This window comes from Salmo salar, chromosome 25, assembly GCF_965601325.2.
Source record: "Salmo salar chromosome 25, fSalSal1, whole genome shotgun sequence".
NCBI classification, from domain to species: domain Eukaryota; kingdom Metazoa; phylum Chordata; class Actinopteri; order Salmoniformes; family Salmonidae; genus Salmo; species Salmo salar.
In genome coordinates this window covers 4,660,448-4,682,046 of record NC_138315.1, presented here as the reverse complement: position 1 = coordinate 4,682,046, position 21,599 = coordinate 4,660,448, and the positions used below count along the sequence as shown (strand labels likewise).

General features: G+C 52.6%; 6 non-coding genes and 2 pseudogenes across 6 annotated transcripts; all 8 read right to left on the bottom strand.

The window, feature by feature from the left end:
* Positions 1–3,600: 3,600 nt before the first annotated feature.
* On the bottom strand, positions 3,601–3,717 carry LOC123736310 (U5 spliceosomal RNA). The gene has a single exon (XR_006766047.1). It is a non-coding gene; the product is annotated as a U5 spliceosomal RNA (small nuclear RNA).
* A 487-nt stretch (positions 3,718–4,204) lies between these two features.
* On the bottom strand, positions 4,205–4,375 carry LOC123736320 (uncharacterized; annotated as a pseudogene).
* Positions 4,376–10,110: 5,735 nt separating this feature from the next.
* Positions 10,111–10,227, bottom strand: LOC123736309 (U5 spliceosomal RNA). Its single transcript, XR_006766046.1, has one exon. It is a non-coding gene; the product is annotated as a U5 spliceosomal RNA (small nuclear RNA).
* Positions 10,228–10,813: 586 nt separating this feature from the next.
* LOC123736302 (U2 spliceosomal RNA) lies at positions 10,814–10,996 on the bottom strand. Its single transcript, XR_014382738.1, has one exon. It is a non-coding gene; the product is annotated as a U2 spliceosomal RNA (small nuclear RNA).
* A 2,454-nt stretch (positions 10,997–13,450) lies between these two features.
* LOC123730623 (U5 spliceosomal RNA) lies at positions 13,451–13,567 on the bottom strand. The gene has a single exon (XR_006762058.1). It is a non-coding gene; the product is annotated as a U5 spliceosomal RNA (small nuclear RNA).
* Positions 13,568–14,124: 557 nt separating this feature from the next.
* LOC145864158 (uncharacterized) lies at positions 14,125–14,301 on the bottom strand (annotated as a pseudogene).
* Positions 14,302–19,966: 5,665 nt separating this feature from the next.
* Positions 19,967–20,083, bottom strand: LOC145864183 (U5 spliceosomal RNA). Its single transcript, XR_014382765.1, has one exon. It is a non-coding gene; the product is annotated as a U5 spliceosomal RNA (small nuclear RNA).
* A 503-nt stretch (positions 20,084–20,586) lies between these two features.
* Positions 20,587–20,769, bottom strand: LOC145864149 (U2 spliceosomal RNA). The gene has a single exon (XR_014382733.1). It is a non-coding gene; the product is annotated as a U2 spliceosomal RNA (small nuclear RNA).
* Positions 20,770–21,599: the final 830 nt, after the last annotated feature.

The following is a 21,599-nucleotide window of genomic DNA, read 5'->3' as shown; positions in this document are numbered from 1 at the left end:
CCGACAGCCATTGATCCCCCTGGGAGCCCCGTCTCGAGGATGGCCTTCAAGACTTCGAGGACCACTGGTCCAAGTATACCCCAAAACTTGAGGTAAAACTCGGCCGGCAACCCATCCATCCCAGGCACCTTCCCTTTTCCCATCCTCCTGAGAGCACTCTCAACCTCCTCGAGGGAGATCTGAGCCTCCATCGCATCTCTAATGTCCTCCGGCAATCGCCGGGACAGGTGTTCTAAAAACACATTTCCCTGCTCTACATCTATTTCCCTCTCCTTAAATAAACCTCGGAAATGATCAGTTGTCACCCTGACCATCTCCTCCGGCTTTCTAACTATACTGCCATTTTCTTCCCTAACCCTATGCATTACCTTCCTACTCTGCCTACCCCTAACTGACTTAAAGAACATAGCGGAACAAGTCTCATTATGTTCTAAAAAGCCATTATGCGCACGCTCCAGGAAAGCTCGAGCCTTCCGCTCCTGCAGCTCCCTGAGCTGCGCCTTCAGGTCAGTGGATCTCTCCCAGTCAATTGACCCGCCGAGGTTGCCTGCCTCGTACTCGAGTTCAATCAACCTTTGGATACGATCCACCTCCCTCCTTTCCTCCCTTTTTGTCCTCCTACAATATCCTATTATAAAAGCCCTAATCCTTACCTTAACTAAATCCCACCACTCTAACACCCCCTCGCACATGGACCGGAGGCCTTCAAGCCCCCGAAAGAAACCAAAAAAGGTGTCAACGAAAGCTTGCTCCTCCAGCACATCCCGATCTAATTTCCAGTACCCCCTACCGAAGAGGCAGACTGGCGACCCCACCTGCAGGAGCACCCCGTCGTGATCCGAGAAGAACACAGGCAACAGCCGCCCAGACAACTGACCCAAAGACCTAGATAGGAAAATGTAGTCGAGCCTCCGCGCAACCCCCCGGGAGTTGCGCCATGTGGGACCAGCCATTGTCGGAGTAGAGTGCAGGCCTCCATCAACCAGACCATGGCACGCCATTAGCCCGGTGATGGCGCCTGCACTACTCTCTCCCCCTACGCCTAAATCTATATTAAAATCCCCCCCTATCACTAAGTGCCTATTTGTAACACACAGGGGCGTCAGACAGTCCACCATCTCCCTCCTGTCTGCCGCCACCTGCGGCCCATACACCACCACTAACCTATACCTACTATCCCTAAAAGTGACATCCACCCCCATAACCCTTCCTTGCATCACAACAAACGTGCCCTCCACCTTCACCTCCCTATTCCCAAACAAAATCCCCACCCCTGTAGAATGAACCCCACCTATACACCAAACTGACTCCCCCTTATCCCACTCCCTACTAAACCTGATGACATCCCCTCCATCCCTCAGGTGAACCTCCTGTAAAAAACAAACATCAAAACCCACCCCTTCCAAAAAACTAAAAACCGCCCTCCTCTTAACAAAATCCCTCAAACCCCTTACATTTATACTAAAAATATTAACAGAAAATGTCATTTAAAAATAAAATTCTACATCAACATAATTAAGCCAAAAAATAACAAAAAACAGGAGACTCACCCGATGCTCCCCTGCTTCGTCTCATCCGGCGGGGACGTCTTCTCCTCTCCTGACGTCCCCCCGTCCTCCTCCATCTCTCCAACCCAGGATGCAGGTATGGTGTTAGGCCTTGGAGTTCCCTGCATCCTGGGTTCCCCACCAACACCCTCCTCTCCTCTCTCCCTAAAGGCAGCTGGACTGAGGTCGAGAGCAGGAGATCCCACCTCCCCAAGCAGGAGTTGAGATCCCCCCTCCGACACCCAGCCCAGCGCCACGCCCTGGGAGTCTCCCTCCACCAGCTGTTGGGGGGCTGAGGCAAACAGCGATGCCAAAGGCGTTCTTCCCTCCCCCATCACACGCTTGGCCACCCCCTCCCCCCCCTCACCCCCCTCCCTCTCACAGCATGCCGAGCTCCCCCTCTTCCCTTTCTTCTTCTGCTTTGGAGGCAGCGGAGAGACACCACTCCCCCTCTCCGCCAGCTCCTCCACCATTCCCCTCAACTCCTCCACTAGGGCGCTCGACATGCTGTCCCCCCACTCCCTCACCCCCCTTCCCTCCTCCTCCTCCCCAGCCCCCGCCACCGGCACCCCCTCCACCACCTCTCCCTCCCTTGTCGGTGTCTCTCGCTCCTCCACTCCCTTTCTTCCTTTCAAATCTTCTCCTTTTTCTGCTCCCGTGTCTTCTTTCTCCCCCTGCCCTCCTGCTGTCGCTCCTTGCTCCTCTTCTTTCCGTTCTTTTCTCTTGTCCTTTTCCTGTGATGTCCTTCCTTCCCCTCTTCTTCCCCCATCCCCCGCTCCTGCTCCCCCCCCAGCTGCAGACGCGTATGACCTCTGACGAGCCGGGCACTCCCGCCACAGGTGTGCTGACGAGCCACACCCGTGGCACGCCTTAGGCTCGTCGCAGTCCCTCGCCTCGTGCTCCGCAGATCCACAAATTCTGCACTTTTTTGTGCTGCACGAGGCGAGGATATGACCGTAGGCCATACAACGCCTGCAGAACGGGGGCTGACGTGCGTAAAACAACGTCCCCCTGTCAGCCCCCAGGGAGAACATCGCAGGAGGATGGAGGTATCCACCCAATCCCGTAGGGTCCTCCCTGAGGAGTGCCTGGAAACCCCGCCTGCCATTCCAGAACCCCAGGGAGTCCCTGAGGAGTCTCGCCGATGATACGTTGTCCATAAACCTCCCCAGGAATGCCCTTACCTCCTCGTCCTTGACGTGCGGGTTGTATATATTAACAGTTACCACCCTAAAGTTATTCTTCGCCATACTTGAGACCTTGTAGTAACTCAAAGGCCTCGTATCTCCCACAGCCTTCACCTTCTTCATGATTTCGTCATGCATTGCCTCGGTGTAAAAGGTGACATCATAGGCTTTCTCTATTGGGTTACCCTGAAGGCATAAAACGTCTTTAACCGTCAGATTCAGGATCCCCATCAAGACAGATCTCCCAAATGTTTCTCTCCCGATTGGCTCCATGTCTTTGCTGCTCCATGCAAACCTCACCGTGTTTACAAGTCCAATCCCAGGAACCGATCTTTTTGGAACATTTTCTGCCATCTTGTCCGGTAAAGCTCTCTTCCAATAAAAAAGAAGCCGCTTGGTGAAAAACCAAATCCTCACAAAAAAAATTACCGCCCTCCTACCTCCGACCTTTTGACTCAGCGAGCTCTGGGGCACCTCGGTACCAAGCTTGATCTGAGCCAAAAGGCCGAGAAGCGATAACCCACAAATTGACCCCTGCACCCGCCGGGCCCCCGGGGGCCTCGGCAGACCTCATCGGTTTGGCAAAAGTTGGCTCCTCCTCACCCAACGCTTCCCTGGTGACAGGCGGGTGTGTTTTTTTTTAAAAGTCGCTAATGCGTCGTTAGGTCACTAGCTCTTTAATCCTAGTGCGACTATTTGTTCAATGCCCGGCAAATACACCAGTCATCGTCGGGCTTGAACTCAATTGCCCGAGCGACTACTTTGAGTGGAAAAAATACGCCGGTCGGTCAGCCGGCTTCAAGTCAAACGCCTGAGCAAAAAGTCTCGGCGTCATCTCTGTCAATTTCTCTTGAAACAAGATACCGGGCTCTGCCAGAAGCAAAGCCCTTCCAAAAATACGTTGAACTCGTAAGTGTTCCTCTCCACGGAAGTCTTTAGTAAAAGGCGAAAGGCTTGTGCGTAATGAAGAGAAACCAGAGTCGTATGGAAGTCAGAGGTCGGGGCCCGAGACACACACGGTGCACTCTAGGCCGGGTCCCCGCGGGTGGTCCCCGAACCCACTCTTCCAAGTTTTCGAGGGCTGTGGGTAAAAAGTCACAGACAGACAGACAGACAGACAGACAGACAGACAGACAATCCTGGTGAAGTGATTGTATTTTTTTGGGGGGGGGCTCAAAAACACACACACACACACACACACACACACAATCCTGGTGAAGTGATTGTATTTTTTGGGGGGGGGCTCAAAAACACACACACACACACACACACACACACACACACCCCCACTCTCCTGGCCAATGTTTTTTTTTTTTTTTTAAGTAAAATGGCGGGAAAACGGGGGACCCCCATGAAGGGGGCTTCGCACTTGTTTCAGTTTGGATGATTCTTCTTTTTTCATTCCTTCTCTTCTTCTGCTAGCTGTTTTACATAGCTTGGTGTATTTCTTTTTCCTTGACAATGGGAGAAAAGTGTTGCACCGTTCCCGGAGGTACTGCAATACCGGGTCGATGCGTGGAGCGGACGGAGCAAGCCCCATTTCCGACTCCCTGTTCGAAAAATCCATTTAATATGTAGTCCCCCGATGGGGGACGTATCAGATATTAAACTGATAAGAACAGATTTTTTAGAAAAAATAATTTATTACGTTCTATGCCATTCATTCAATACAAAATCATACCTTTCATACAAAATCAATAGAATGGCATTTTAATTTACAAAACAAAACAAACCAAAAACCCCAAAACAAAACTCAGGGGAGCATCGTCCCTCCCCGTCATCCTACACACTACCTTTCCCTATCTCCCCGTCCCTATTCTAAAATAACCCCAGCCCTAATCCCCCCTTCCATCTCTCCCGTGCAGCGTGCTGCCCCCACTTCGTCTCCTCCCTCTTCATCCTCCCCCTCAAATCTGCTTCCACCCTCCTCACTATTCCTTCCACCCCCCAATCTCTCCCTGTCTTGACCATGTTCTGCCTGGCTTCCCACAGCCCTCGCTTAAAGACGCTCATGAGAAGCCAGAGCAGAAACCTATCCCTATCCGTGCCCCTCGCTCTCCCTACACCTCTCTCTAACCTAGCCCACGTCAACACAAAATCACCTCTAACCCTTCCTAACAACACCCGTGCCTTTGCCCATACTACTCCAGCAATGGCACAGTCCCAAAAGACATGGCGCACAGTCTCCTCCCTGCCACAAGAAGGTCTTGGGCAGGTGGGGGATCGCGCCAAGCTATGCCGGTACATGGTGGAGCGTACCGGCAAACACTTGTGGAGGCTCAACCAATTCAGGTCTTTGAGCCTGTTGTCCAGGCCCCGCGCCTGCACTCCCTCCCAGACCGCCGCCGGGATGCCCACTACAGGTGCCGGACTTACTGCCCGTCTAACCTCCTCGTACAGGTGCCTGTGATCTAAACCTACTCGGGCGACTTCAACCTCGGGGTGCGCACGCAGCCACTTGGCCGCATGGCCAAAGTGCCACGGCAGCTGTTCCGCCCGAGGACCCGTGTTAGACCACACCATTACGCTTCTCGCCTGATACGAGAAGAACACCCGCAGGAGGTAACCGGACGGGTGTAGCACTGGCTGAGCAAGCTCCGTCAACAGAAATGAAACAAAAATTGCGTCCAGCTTGAGGGGGAGATGTGGTACCCCCCTACCTCCCTCCCCGATGGGACAGATCATGCGTGCCCTGGCGACCCACTCGTACCTGCCACCCCACATGAACTGAAACACCAGCCTCACTAGAGGCCTCCTCAGACTAGCCGGCAATGGGTAGATGTACGCCAAGTACAATAGAGATGGCAATACATCCACCTTGAGAACCAGGACCTTGCCTAAAAAGGACAACGACCTAGCCCTCCACATCGCTAGCTTCCTCTGTACCACTGCGATGCCCATGTTCCAGTTCAGCGTCGCTGAGCCTGAGGTCTCAAAATGGACCCCGAGTATCCTCAGGGCCCCGTTACAGAGAGATAACCCTCCGGGCACATCCGTCCTACCACTCCATCTTCCGAAAAACTTAACGGAAGACTTCACGTGGTTAAGAACCGCCCCCGACGCTCGGGTGAAATCCCCAATAATGGCAAGGGACCTTGTCAGGCACGAGTCCTTGCAAAGCAGCAAGGATGTGTCGTCGGCATACTGTGTCAACTTGACACGGAGACCGCCACTTCCAGGGATCAGCAAGCCCTCCACCCCTGTGTCTGCCCTAATGGCAGCCCCCAGAGGCTCCATGTACAGAACGAAGAGGAGAGCCGAGAGCGGGCATCCCTGCCTGACCCCAGACGAGAGGTCAAAAACGTCACCTAAGTGACTGTTTACGCTAACTCGGCACCCTGCCCCGACATAAAATGTACGGATCCATCCTATAAACTTCTCCCCAAATCCTAATCTACCTAACACCCTGAATAGAAAGGATCTATTCACGCGATCAAAGGCTTTCGCCTGATCTAGCGCTGCTACCATTAAAGGCAGCCCCCTATCTTCTACCCAAGCGATGGAGTCCCTGATCAACTGTAGGTTCCATCTGATCGAGCGACCCTCTACCCCGCACGTCTGATCCTCATGGACGACGTAGGGAAGGGCTGTGCGTAACCTGTCTGCTAAAACCTTTGCAAGTAGCTTGTAATCTACGCACAGCATGGTCAACGGCCGCCAGTTGCCAAGGTCAGTTGCTTCCCCCTTCTTATAAAGAAGTGACAGCACACCGACCGCCATTGATCCCCCCGGGACCCCCGTCTCAAGGATGGCCTTCAAGACTTCGAGGACCACTGGTCCAAGTATACCCCAAAACTTGAGGTAAAACTCGGCCGGCAGCCCATCCATCCCAGGCACCTTCCCTTTTCCCATCCTCCTGAGAGCGCTCTCAACCTCTTCGAGGGAGATCTGAGCCTCCATCACACCTCTAATGTCCTCCGGCAATCGCCGGGACAAGTGTTCTAAAAACACATTTCCCTGCTCTACATCTATTTCCCTTTCCTTAAAAAAACCTCGGAAATGATCAGTTGTCACCCTGACCATTTCCTCCGGTTTTCTCACTATACTACCATCTTCTTCCCTCACCCCATGCATTATCTTCCTACTCTGTCTGGCCCTAACCGACTTAAAGAACATAGCGGAACAAGTCTCATTATGTTCTAGAAAGCCATCATGTGCACGCTCCAGGAAAACTCGAGCCTTCCGCTCCTGCAGCTCCCTGAGCTGCGCCTTCAGGGCTGTGTATCTCTCCCAGTCAATTGACCCGCCGAGGTTGCCTGCCTCGTACTCGAGTTCAATCAACCTTTGGATACGATCCACCTCCCTCCTTTCCTCCCTTTTTGTCCTCCTACAATATCCTATTATAAAAGCCCTAATCCTTACCTTAACTAAATCCCACCACTCTAACACCCCCTCGCACATGGACCGGAGGCCTTCAAGCCCCCGAAAGAAACCAAAAAAGGCGTCAACGAAAGCTTGCTCCTCCAGCACATCCCGGTCTAATTTCCAGTACCCCCTACCGAAGAGGCAGACTGGCTGCCCCACCTGCAGGAGCACCCCGTCGTGGTCCGAAAAGAACACAGGCAACAGCCGCCCAGACAACCGACCCAAAGACCTGGCTAGAAAAATGTAGTCGAGCCTCCGCGCAACCCCCCTGGAGTTGCGCCATGTGGGACCAGCCATTGTCGGAGTAGTGTGCAGGCCTCCATCAACCAGACCATGGCAAGCCATTAGTCCGGTGATGGCGCCTGCACTGCTATCCCCCACTAATCCTAAATCTATATTAAAATCCCCTCCTATCATCAAGTGCCTATTTGTGACACACAGGGGCGCCAGACAGTCCACCATCTCCCTCCTGTCTGCCGCCACCTGTGGCCCGTACACCCCAATTAACCTATATCTACCCTCCCTATAAGTTACATCTACCCCTAAAACCCTCCCCTGCATTATAACAAAAGTGCTCTCTACCTTAATCTCCCTATTCCCACACAAAATCCCTACCCCTGTTGAGTGCACCCCTCCTATACCCCAAATCGATTCTCCCTTAACCCACTCCCTCCTAAATCTACAAACATCCCCACCATCCCTCAGGTGAACCTCCTGTAAAAAACAAAAATCAAACCCCACGCCCTCTAAATAACTAAAAACTGCCCTTCTTTTGACAATATCTCTCAAACCCCTAACATTTAAAGTAACAAAAGTTATACTTGATTTCATAATTAAATAAAATAAAAACAAAAACATACCACCCAACTGCTAAATCTCAAAACACCCAAAACAAAAACAGGAGACTCACCCGATGCTCCCCTGCTCCATCTCCTCTGGCAGGGACGTCTTCCCCTCCCCTGACGCCCCCCCCTCTTCCTCCATCTCCCCAATCCAGGATGCAGGAATGGTATTGGGCACCCGAGTGCCCGGCATCCTGGATTGGCTACCCAACTCCTCCTTCCTTTCATTTGTCAGGCTCAGGATGTGGGATCCCATGTCCCCAAGCAGGTAACAAGATCCCCCCTCGTTTGCCCAATCCTTAACCGTGCCTGGGGGTTCTAAACCCACCAGGAGTGGGGGCGAGGGAGACACCAACTCCGACCCCAACTTTTCTCCCTCGCCCATCGCGCGCTTGGCCTCCCCCTCACCACCCCTCTCCCTCCTGCTTTCCATCGGAAGCCCCCTCCTCCTCCCCCTCTTCTTCGGGGATGGCGGCAAAGGGGGAACACTACCCACCTTCCCCGCCAGCTCCTCCACCATCCCCCTCATTTCCTCCACCAGTGCGCTCGATGTGTCACTATCCCCCCACTCCTTCACCCCCACTTCCGTCTCCACCGCTCCCCCTGTTCCTGTCACCGCGCCCTTCTCCACCTTCTCTCTTTCTTCTGTCGCCGTCTCCTGCCTCTCCACTCCCTTGTCTCCTTCCGCTTCCTGCTCTTCCTCTCCTTCTGCTCCGTCCTTCTTGCTCCTTTTCTCCTCTTCTCTTGGTGCCTCTGTCACCACCTCCTCCTCCCGTGTGGTCTTTCCCTCTGGGCTCAATCCGGTATCCGGGCCCCTTCCTCCTCTTCTACCCCCATCCCCTGCTCCACCTCCAGCTGCAGACGCGTATGACCTCTGACGAGCCGGGCAATCACGCCACAGGTGCACTGATGATCCACACCCGTGGCATGCCTTCGGCTCGTCACAGTCCTTGGCCTCGTGCTCACCCGACCCACAGAATCTGCACTTCCTTGTATTGCACGAGGCCAAGACATGACCGTAGGCCATACAACGCCTGCAGAAAGGAGGCTGACGGGCATAATACAAAGTTCCCCTGTCAGCCCCCAGGGAGAACATCGCAGGGGGATGGAGGTAGCCCCCCACGCCCTTTGGGTCCTCCCTGAGTAAAGCCTGGAACCCTCTCCTCCCGTTCCAGAAACCCAGGGAGTCCCTGAGGAGCCTTGCTGAGGAGATATTGTCCATGTACCTCCCCAGAAAGCCCCTCACCTCTTCATCTTTGACGTGGGGGTTATACATATTCACGGTGACCACCCTAAAATTGTTCTTTGCCAAGCTGGTCACCTCATAATGGCACATCGGCTTTTCCTTGCCCACCTCTCTTGCCCTCTTCAGCACTTCTTCGTGTTTTTCCTCACTATGGAAAGTCACATCATAGGCCTCCTCCGTTGGATTCGCTTGGAGGCACAGAACATCTTTCACTGTCAACTTCATGCTCCCAATCAAAATGGTTCTCCCAAAAGTCTCTCTCCCGAACGGCTCCAACTCCTTGTTCCTCCAAGCGAATCTCAACGTGTTCGCTATTCCAATAGCTGGCATTTTGGTTGCTGAGTTTCGTGCCATTCTAAACAGAAGAATGACACACTTTCTTGAAAAAAAAGCTCTCTCTCTAACAGAAGCCACTTGTGGGAGAAAAAACGCTGAAAAAAGAAAAATAACTATTCTTCACTCAAAAAAAAACAAAAAAACTCCCTACGCTTTCCTACCTTCGACCTTTTGACTCAGCGGGCTTTGGGGCACCTCGGTACCAAGCTTGATCTGAGCCAAAAGGCCGAGAAGCGATAACCCACAAATTGACCCCTGCACCCGCCGGGCCCCCGGGGGCCTCGGCAGACCTCATCGGTTTGGCAAAAGTTGGCTCCTCCTCACCCAACGCTTCCCTGGTGACAGGCGGGTGTGTTTTTTTTTAAAAGTCGCTAATGCGTCGTTAGGTCACTAGCTCTTTAATCCTAGTGCGACTATTTGTTCAATGCCCGGCAAATACACCAGTCATCGTCGGGCTTGAACTCAATTGCCCGAGCGACTACTTTGAGTGGAAAAAATACGCCGGTCGGTCAGCCGGCTTCAAGTCAAACGCCTGAGCAAAAAGTCTCGGCGTCATCTCTGTCAATTTCTCTTGAAACAAGATACCGGGCTCTGCCAGAAGCAAAGCCCTTCCAAAAATACGTTGAACTCGTAAGTGTTCCTCTCCACGGAAGTCTTTAGTAAAAGGCGAAAGGCTTGTGCGTAATGAAGAGAAACCAGAGTCGTATGGAAGTCAGAGGTCGGGGCCCGAGACACACACGGTGCACTCTAGGCCGGGTCCCCGCGGGTGGTCCCCGAACCCACTCTTCCAAGTTTTCGAGGGCTGTGGGTAAAAAGTCACAGACAGACAGACAGACAGACAGACAGACAGACAGACAGACAGACAGACAGACAATCCTGGTGAAGTGATTGTATTTTTGGGGGGGGCTCAAAAACACACACACACACACACACACACACACACACACACACACACAATCCTGGTGAAGTGATTGTATTTTTTGGGGGGGGGGCTCAAAAACACACACACACACACACACACACAATCCTGGTGAAGTGATTGTATTTTTGGGGGGGGGGCTCAAAAACACACACACACACACACACACACACACACACACACACACACACACACACTCTCCTGGCCAATGTTTTTTTTTTAAGTAAAATGGCGGGAAAACGGGGGACCCCCATGAAGGGGGCTTCGCACTTGTTTCAGTTTGGATGATTCTTCTTTTTTCATTCCTTCTCTTCTTCTGCTAGCTGTTTTACATAGCTTGGTGTATTTCTTTTTCCTTGACAATGGGAGAAAAGTGTTGCACCGTTCCCGGAGGTACTGCAATACCGGGTCGATGCGTGGAGCGGACGGAGCAAGCCCCATTTCCGACTCCCTGTTCGAAAAATCCATTTAATATGTAGTCCCCCGATGGGGGACGTATCAGATATTAAACTGATAAGAACAGATTTTTTTTTTTTTTTTTTTATAAAATATATTTATTACGTTCAAAACCCAACAAAAATCTTATACAAATCAATCAATTCAAACACAAATTCCATTAAACATTTCAAAACTATTCAATAATAACCAAACCCAAAAACCAAAAGTCATGGGAGCATTTTCCCTCCCCTTCCCATCTACAAACCAAAACCCACACCAAAAAATCAAAGAAAAACTCACCCCATCCCGACCGACGGGGACGCCTTCTCCACTCCTGACGCTCCCCCGTCGGCCGCCATCCCCTCTCCCCTGGTTGCGGTAACAGCGCCCGACACTCGCTCACCCTGCGTCCCGTACCCCACACTTAGGTCTACCACCCTGCCCTCCTCCTGACTCCGGCCCGGGGACCCCACGAGCCCAAACAGGGAGCTTAAGCCTCCCTCCATCGCCCAATCCTGTGCCATGCCTGTAAGGTCAAGCTCAGACAGGGGTGTAAAGGTGAATGAAGAGGGAACCCAAGAGGGCCCTGCAACCTCACCCTCCCCTCCACCCTGATCTGCCCCCCTCCCTCTTTTACCACCCGTCCTCCTTGAGCGCTCCCCTCTTTTCGACCTCTTGTGTGGTGGAGTAAAAGGCAAAATGTTTTCATAGCTTGCCTCCTTCTCCACCTCCACCCGTGATTTCACCTCTTTACTGTCCCCCCACTCCTTCACTCCTTCTCCTACTGGTCCCGCCACCACTACCTTCTCTGTCTCCTCCCTTTCTGTCTTTTCCTTCTCCACCACCTTCTTCCCTGTCTCCTTCCTTTCTGTCTCTTTCTTCTCCACCACCTTCTTCCCTGTCTCCTTCCTTTCTGTCTCTTTCTTCTCCACCGCCGTCTTCCCAGTCTCCTCCCTTTCTTTCTCTTTCTTCTCCACCGCCATCTTCCCTGTCTCCTTCCTTTCTGTCTCTTTCTTCTCCACCGCCGTCTTCCCAGTCTCCTCCCTCTCTGTTGCCTTCTCCGTCTCCTTCCTCTCCCCAGCCGTCTTCTCTGGCCCCTTCACTCTCCTGTCTCCTTCCTCCTCCTGCCCTTCCGTTTCCACTATGCTGTTGTCTTCTTTTTCTTTTTCTCCTCCCGCTTCCGTTTTCTCCTCCTCTTCCACCCGTGTGTCCGCTCCCTCTGTTCCAGTACTTGGTTCTTGGTCCCTCCTACCCCCATCCCCGGCTCTCGCTCCCCCCCCAGCTGCAGACGCGTATGACCTCTGACGCGCCGGGCATTCACGCCACAGGTGCGTTAACATACCACACCCGTGACATGCCTTCGGCGCGTCACAGTCCCTCGCCTCGTGCTCCGCAGATCCACAATACCTGCACTTCTTTGTGCCGCACGAGGCGAGGATATGACCATAGGCCATACAGCGCCTGCAGAACGGGGGCTGACGTGCATAGTACAACGTCCCCCTGTCAGCCCCCAGGGAGAACATCGCCGGCGGATGGAGGTAACCCCCCAACCCCCCAGGGTCCTCCCTGAGGAGTGCCTGGAAACCCCGCCTGCCATTCCAGAACCCCAGGGAGTCCCTGAGGAGCCTTGCCATTGAGACATTGTCCATATAGCGCCCCAAAAAGGCCCTCACGTCCTCATCCTTAACATGTGGATTAAACATGGTCACTGTGACCACCCTGTAGTTGTTCTTCACCAGGCTGGTCACCTGGTAATGGCACAGGGGCCTCTCCTTCTCCACCTCTCTCACCCTCCTCATTACCTTCTCGTACATATCCTCCTTGTGAAACGTCACATCATAGGCACCCTCCATCAAATTCTCTTGGAGGCATAGCACGTCCTTTACCTCAAGTTCCAGGGTCCCCATGAGAATTGTCCTCCCAAAGGTCTCTCTCCCGAACTGCTCCATATCTTTATCCTTCCAAGCAAAACGCACCGTGTTTGCCATGCCTATTCCTGGCACCCCCTTGTAGCGTGCCATTTCCGTCCAGGCTAATGACACGCTTCTTAATACCAAACCAACTCTCTTTCAAAAGAAGCCAAAAAAACTGGAAAACAAAAACTATTTTCCTCTCAAAACCAAAAAAAACTACCGCCCTCCTATCTCCGACCTTTTGACTCAGCGAGCTCTGGGGCACCTCGGTACCAAGCTTGATCTGAGCCAAAAGGCCGAGAAGCGATAACCCACAAATTGACCCCTGCACCCGCCGGGCCCCCGGGGGCCTCGGCAGACCTCATCGGTTTGGCAAAAGTTGGCTCCTCCTCACCCAACGCTTCCCTGGTGACAGGCGGGTGTGTTTTTTTTTAAAAGTCGCTAATGCGTCGTTAGGTCACTAGCTCTTTAATCCTAGTGCAACTATTTGTTCAATGCCCGGCAAATACACCAGTCATCGTCGGGCTTGAACTCAATTGCCCGAGCGACTACTTTGAGTGGAAAAAATACGCCGGTCGGTCAGCCGGCTTCAAGTCAAACGCCTGAGCAAAAAGTCACGGCGTCATCTCTGTCAATTTCTCTTGAAACAAGATACCGGGCTCTGCCAGAAGCAAAGCCCTTCCAAAAATACGTTGAACTCGTAAGTGTTCCTCTCCACGGAAGTCTTTAGTAAAAGGCGAAAGGCTTGTGCGTAATGAAGAGAAACCAGAGTCGTATGGAAGTCAGAGGTCGGGGCCCGAGACACACACGGTGCACTCTAGGCCGGGTCCCCGCGGGTGGTCCCCGAACCCACTCTTCCAAGTTTTCGAGGGCTGTGGGTAAAAAGTCACAGACAGACAGACAGACAGACAGACAGACAATCCTGGTGAAGTGATTGTATTTTTGGGGGGGGCTCAAAAACACACACACACACACACACACACACAATCCTGGTGAAGTGATTGTATTTTTTGGGGGGGGGGCTCAAAAACACACACACACACACACACACACACACAATCCTGGTGAAGTGATTGTATTTTTGGGGGGGGGGCTCAAAAACACACACACACACACACACACACACACACACACACTCCTGGCCAATGTTTTTTTTTTATTTTTTTTTATTTATTTTTTTTAAGTAAAATGGCGGGAAAACGGGGGACCCCCATGAAGGGGGCTTCGCACTTGTTTCAGTTTGGATGATTCTTCTTTTTTCATTCCTTCTCTTCTTCTGCTAGCTGTTTTACATAGCTTGGTGTATTTCTTTTTCCTTGACAATGGGAGAAAAGTGTTGCACCGTTCCCGGAGGTACTGCAATGCCGGGTCGATGCGTGGAGCGGACGGAGCAAGCCCCATTTCCGACTCCCTGTTCGAAAAATCCATTTAATATGTAGTCCCCCGATGGGGGACGTATCAGATATTAAACTGATAAGAACAGATTTTTTTTTTTTGGAAAAAATAATTTATTACAATCCATACCATTCATACCATACAAATCAAAATTTTCATTCAAAGTAAATCCATCATGGTATTTTTAATTCACAAAACAAAGAAAAACCCAAAACAAAAACTCAGGGGAGCATCATCCCTCCCCGTCATCCTACACACTACCTTTCCCTATCTCCCCATCCCTATTCTAGAATAACCCCAGCCCTAATCCCCCCTTCCATCTCTCCCGTGCAGCATGCTGCCCCCACTTCCTCTCCTCCCTCTTCATCCTCCCCCTCAAATCACCTTCCACCCTCCTCACTATTCCTTCCACCCCCCAATCTCTCCCTGTCTTGACCATGTTCTGCCTGGCTTCCCACAGCCCCCGCTTAAAGAGGCTCATGAGAAGCCAGAGCAGAAACCTATCCCTATCCGTGCCCCTCGCTCTCCCTACACCTCTCTCTAGCCTAGCCCACGTCAATACAAAATCACCTCTAACCCTTCCTAACAACACCCGTGCCTTCGCCCATACTACTCCGGCAATGGCACAGTCCCAAAAGACATGGCGCACAGTCTCCTCCCTGCCACAAGAAGGTCTTGGGCAGGTGGGGGATCGCGCCAAGCTATGCCGGTACATGGTGGAGCGTACCGGCAAACACTTGTGGAGGCTCAACCAATTCAGGTCCTTGAGCCTGTTGTCCAGGCCCCGCGCCTGCACTCCTTCCCAGACCGCCGCCGGGATGCCCACCACAGGTGCCGGACTTACTGCCCGTCTAACCTCCTCGTACAGGTGCCTGTGATCTAAACCTACTCGGGTGACTTCAACCTCGGGGTGCGCACGCAGCCACTTGGCCGCATGGCCAAAGTGCCACGGCAGCTGTTCCGCCCGAGGACCCTTGTTAGACCACACCATTACGCTTCTCGCCTGATACGAGAAGAACACCCGCAGGAGGTAACCGGACGGGTGTAGTACTGGCTGAGCAAGCTCCGTCAACAGAAATGAAACAAAAATTGCGTCCAGCTTGAGGGGGAGATGTGGTACCCCCCTACCTCCCTCCCCGATGGGACAGATCATGCGTGCCCTGGCGACCCACTCGTACCTGCCACCCCACATGAACTGAAACACCAGCCTCACTAGAGGCCTCCTCAGACTAGCCGGCAATGGGTAGATGTACGCCAAATACAATAGAGATGGCAATACATCCACCTTGAGAACCAGGACCTTGCCTAAAAAGGACAAAGACCTAGCCCTCCACATCGCTAGCTTCTTCTGTACCACTGCGATGCCCATGTTCCAGTTCAGCGTCGCTGAGCCGGAGGTCTCAAAATGGACCCCGAGTATCCTCAGGGCCCCGTTACAGAGAGATAACCCTCCGGGCACATCCGTCCTACCACTCCATCTTCCGAAAAACTTAACGGAAGACTTCGCGTGGTTAAGAACCGCCCCCGACGCTCGGGTGAAGTCCCCAATAATGGCAAGGGACCTTGTCAAGCACGAGTCCTTGCAAAGCAGCAAGGATGTGTCGTCGGCGTACTGTGTCAACTTGACACGGAGACCGCCACTTCCAGGGATCAGCAAGCCCTCCACCCCTGTGTCTGCCCTAATGGCAGCCCCCAGAGGCTCCATGTACAGAACGAAGAGGAGAGCCGAGAGCGGCCATCCCTGCCTGACCCCAGACGAGAGGTCAAAAACGTCACCTAAGTGACTGTTTACACTAACTCGGCACCCTGCTCCGACATATAATGTACGGATCCATCCTATAAACTTCTCCCCAAATCCTAATCTACCTAACACCCTGAATAGAAAGGATCTATTCACGCGATCAAAGGCTTTCGCCTGATCTAGCGCTGCTACCATTAAAGGCAGCCCCCTATCTTCTACCCAAGCGATGGAGTCCCTGATCAACTGTAGGTTCCATCTGATCGAGCGACCCTCTACCCCGCACGTCTGATCCTCATGGACGACGTAGGGAAGGGCTGTGCGCAACCGGTCCGCTAAAACCTTTGCAAGTAGCTTGTAATCTACGCACAGCATGGTCAACGGCCGCCAGTTGCCAAGGTCAGTTGCTTCCCCCTTCTTATAAAGAAGTGACAGCACACCGACCGCCATTGATCCCCCCGGGACCCCCGTCTCAAGGATGGCCTTCAAGACTTCGAGAACCACTGGTCCAAGTATACCCCAAAACTTGAGGTAAAACTCGGCCGGCAGCCCATCCATCCCAGGCACCTTCCCTTTTCCCATCCTCCTGAGAGCGCTCTCAACCTCCTCAAGGGAGATCTGAGCCTCCATCACATCTCCGGGACAAGTGTTCTAAAAACACATTTCCCTGCTCTACATCTATTACCCTCTCTTTAAATAAACCTCGGAAATGATCAGTTGTTACCCTGACCATTTCCTCCGGTTTTCTAACTATGCTACCATCTTCTTTCCTCACCCCATGCATTATCTTCCTACTCTGTCTGCCCCTAACCGACTTAAAGAACATAGCGGAACAAGTCTCATTATGTTCTAGAAAGCCATTATGCGCACGCTCCAGGAAAGCTCGAGCCTTCCGCTCCTGCAGCTCCCTGAGCTGCGCCTTCAGGTCAGTGGATCTCTCCCAGTCAATCGACCCGCCGAGGTTGCCTGCCTCGTACTCGAGTTCGAGCAACCTTTGGATACGATCCACCTCCCTCCTTTCCTCCCTTTTTTTCCTCTTACAATATCCTATTATAAAAGCCCTAATCCTTACCTTAACTAAATCCCACCACTCCAACACCCCCTCGCACATGGACCGGAGGCCTTCAAGCCCCCGAAAGAAACCAAAAAAGGTGTCAACGAAAGCTTGCTCCTCCAGCACATCCCGATCTAATTTCCAGTACCCCCTACCGAAGAGGCAGACTGGCGGCCCCACCTGCAGGAGCACCCCGTCGTGATCTGAGAAGAACACAGGCAACAGCCGCCCAGACAACTGGCCCAAAGACCTAGATAGAAAAATATAGTCGAGCCTCCGCGCAACCCCCCGAGAGTTACGCCATGTGGGACCCGCCATTGTCGGAGTAGTGTGCAGGCCTCCATCAACCAGACCATGGCAAGCCATAAGCCCGTTGATGGCGCCTGCACTACTATCCCCCGCTAACCCTAAATCTATGTTAAAATCCCCACCTATCACCAAGTGCCTATTTGTGACACACAGGGGCGCCAGACAGTCCACCATCTCCCTCCTGTCTGCCGCCACCTGTGGCCCATACACCACCACTAACCTATATCTACTATCCCTAAAAGTGACATCCACCCCCAACACCCTCCCCTGCATTACAACAAAAGTGCTCTCTACTCTAACCTCCCTATTCCCAAACAAAATACCCACCCCCGTAGAGTGAACCCCACCTATACCCCAAATTGACTCCCCCTTATCCCACTCCCTACTAAACCTGATGACATCCCCTCCATCCCTCAGGTGAACCTCCTGTACAAAACAAACATCAAAACCCACCCCTTCCAAAAAACTAAAAACCGCCCTCCTCTTAACAAAATCCCTCAAACCCCTTACATTTAAACTAAAAATATTAACAGACAGTTTATTTATAAATTAAATCCTAACCCTAATTTCAACAAAATAACTTCAAAACAAAATTAACAAAAACAGGAGACTCACCCGATGCTCCCCTGCTTCAGCCTATCCGGCGGGAACGCCTTCTCTCCTGACGTCCCCCCGTCCTCCTCCATCTCTCCAACCCAGGATGCAGGCATGGTGTTAGGCCTTGGAGTGCCCTGCATCCTGGGTTCCCCACCAACACCCTCCGTTCCTCTCTCCCTGGAGGCTTCTGGACTGAGGTCGAGAGCAGGGGACCCCAACTCCCCAAGCAGGAGTTGAGATCCCCCCTCAGACACCCAGCCCAGCGCCACGCCCTGGGAGTCTTCCTCCACCAGATGTTGAGGGGCTGAGGAGAACAGCGAGGACAAGGGCGTTCTTCCCTCCCCCATCACTCGCTTGCCCCCCTCCTCCCCCCCACAGCCCGCCGAGCCGCTCCTCCTCTTCCCTTTCTTCTTTGGTGTTGTATGTAACGGAGAGACATCACCCCCCCTCCCTGCTATCTCTTGCACCATTTCCCTCATCTCTTCAATGAGGGCACTCGCCACACTGTCCCCCCACTCCCTCACCCCCTCCTCCCCATCCACAGTCCCTGCCACCGGCACCCCCTCCACTGTCGTTCTCTCTCGCTCCCCCACTTCTTTTCTTCCTTCCACCTCTTTTCCTCCTTCTCCTTCCGGTCCTTCTTCTTCCGTTCCTTCTCTGTTTCCTTTGCCTCCTGATGCCACCTCTTCCTCCTCCTCCTTTCGTTCGGCCGTCTTCTCAGGGCCTGTGTTCCCTTCTTTCCCCTGTTCTTCTCCCCTTCCTCTTCTTCCCCCATCCCCCGCTCCTGCTCCCCCTCCAGCTGCAGACGCGTATGACCCCTTACGAGCCGGGCATTCCCGCCACAGGTGCGCTGACGAACCGCACCCGTGGCATGCCTTCGGCTCGTCACAATCCTTCGCCTCGTGCTTTCCAGATCCACAAAATCTGCACTTTCTTGTGCTGCACGAGGCGAGGATGTGGCCGTAGGCCATACAGCGCCTGCAGAAAGGGGGCTGACGTGCATAGTACAACGTCCCCCTGTCAGCCCCCAGGGAGAACATCGCAGGAGGATGGAGGAATCCACCCAGTCCCTCAGGGTCCTCCCTGAGGAGTGCCTGGAACCCTCTCCTTCCGTTCCAGAACCCCAGGGAGTCCCTGAGGAGCCTTGCTGATGAAACGTTGTCCATAAACCTCCCCAAAAATGCCCTTACCTCCTCGTCCTTTACATGCGGGTTATAGATATTCACCGTCACAACTCTGAAATTGTTCTTTGCCAAACTTGAGACCTCATAATTACTCATGGGCCTCACACCTCCCACAGCCTTCGCCTTCTTCATGATATCATCATGCATTGCCTCTGTATAGAAAGTTACATCATAGGCTTTTTCAATTGGGTTAGCCTGAAGGCATAACACGTCTTTCACCATTAGCTTCAGGATCCCCATTAAAACAGATCTCCCAAAACTTTCTCTCCCGATTGGCTCCATTTCCTTGTTGCTCCATGAAAACCTCACCGTGTTTGCAAGCCCAATCCCTGGAACCGATCTTCTTGGTCTACTTTCCGCCATCTTGTCCAGTATAAAGCTCTCTTCCAACAAAAAAGAAGCTACTAGTTAAAGAAAAGGAAATAGTGGAAATCCAAATCCTTCAAAAACAAAAAATACCGCCCTCCTATCTCCGACCTTTTGACTCAGCGAGCTCTGGGGCACCTCGGTACCAAGCTTGATCTGAGCCAAAAGGCCGAGAAGCGATAACCCACAAATTGACCCCTGCACCCGCCGGGCCCCCGGGGGCCTCGGCAGACCTCATCGGTTTGGCAAAAGTTGGCTCCTCCTCACCCAACGCTTCCCTGGTGACAGGCGGGTGTGTTTTTTTTAAAAAGTCGCTAATGCGTCGTTAGGTCACTAGCTCTTTAATCCTAGTGCGACTATTTGTTCAATGCCCGGCAAATACACCAGTCATCGTCGGGCTTGAACTCAATTGCCCGAGCGACTACTTTGAGTGGAAAAAATACGCCGGTCGGTCAGCCGGCTTCAAGTCAAACGCCTGAGCAAAAAGTCTCGGCGTCATCTCTGTCAATTTCTCTTGAAACAAGATACCGGGCTCTGCCAGAAGCAAAGCCCTTCCAAAAATACGTTGAACTCGTAAGTGTTCCTCTCCACGGAAGTCTTTAGTAAAAGGCGAAAGGCTTGTGCGTAATGAAGAGAAACCAGAGTCGTATGGAAGTCAGAGGTCGGGGCCCGAGACACACACGGTGCACTCTAGGCCGGGTCCCCGCGGGTGGTCCCCGAACCCACTCTTCCAAGTTTTCGAGGGCTGTGGGTAAAAAGTCACAGACAGACAGACAGACAGACAATCCTGGTGAAGTGATTGTATTTTTGGGGGGGGCTCAAAAACACACACACACACACACACACAATCCTGGTGAAGTGATTGTATTTTTTGGGGGGGGGGCTCAAAAACACACACACACACACACACACACACAATCCTGGTGAAGTGATTGTATTTTTTTGGGGGGGGCTCAAAAACACACACACACACACACTCCTGGCCAATGTTTTTTTTTTTAAGTAAAATGGCGGGAAAACGGGGGACCCCCATGAAGGGGGCTTCGCACTTGTTTCAGTTTGGATGATTCTTCTTTTTTCATTCCTTCTCTTCTTCTGCTAGCTGTTTTACATAGCTTGGTGTATTTCTTTTTCCTTGACAATGGGAGAAAAGTGTTGCACCGTTCCCGGAGGTACTGCAATACCGGGTCGATGCGTGGAGCGGACGGAGCAAGCCCCATTTCCGACTCCCTGTTCGAAAAATCCATTTAATATGTAGTCCCCCGATGGGGGACGTATCAGATATTAAACTGATAAGAACAGATTTTTTTTTTTTTTTTTTAGAAAAAATAATTTATTACGTTCTATGCCATTCATTCAATACAAAATCATACCTTTCATACAAAATCAATAGAATGGCATTTTAATTTACAAAACAAAACAAACCAAAAACCCCAAAACAAAACTCAGGGGAGCATCGTCCCTCCCCGTCATCCTACACACTACCTTTCCCTATCTCCCCCGTCCCTATTCTAAAATAACCCCAGCCCTAATCCCCCCTTCCATCTCTCCCGTGCAGCGTGCTGCCCCCACTTCGTCTCCTCCCTCTTCATCCTCCCCCTCAAATCTGCTTCCACCCTCCTCACTATTCCTTCCACCCCCCAATCTCTCCCTGTCTTGACCATGTTCTGCCTGGCTTCCCACAGCCCTCGCTTAAAGAGGCTCATGAGAAGCCAGAGCAGAAACCTATCCCTATCCGTGCCCCTCGCTCTCCCTACACCTCTCTCTAACCTAGCCCACGTCAAAACAAAATCACCTCTAACCCTTCCTAACAACACCCGTGCCTTTGCCCATACTACTCCGGCAATGGCACAGTCCCAAAAGACATGGCGCACAGTCTCCCCCCTGCCACAAGAAGGTCTTGGGCAGGTGGGGGATCGCGCCAAGCTATGCCGGTACATGGTGGAGCGTACCGGCAAACACTTGTGGAGGCTCAACCAATTCAGGTCCTTGAGCCTGTTGTCCAGGCCCCGCGCCTGCACTCCCTCCCAGACCGCCGCCGGGATGCCCACTACAGGTGCCGGACTTACTGCCCGTCTAACCTCCTCGTACAGGTGCCTGTGATCTAAACCTACTCGGGCGACTTCAACCTCGGGGTGCGCACGCAGCCACTTGGCCGCATGG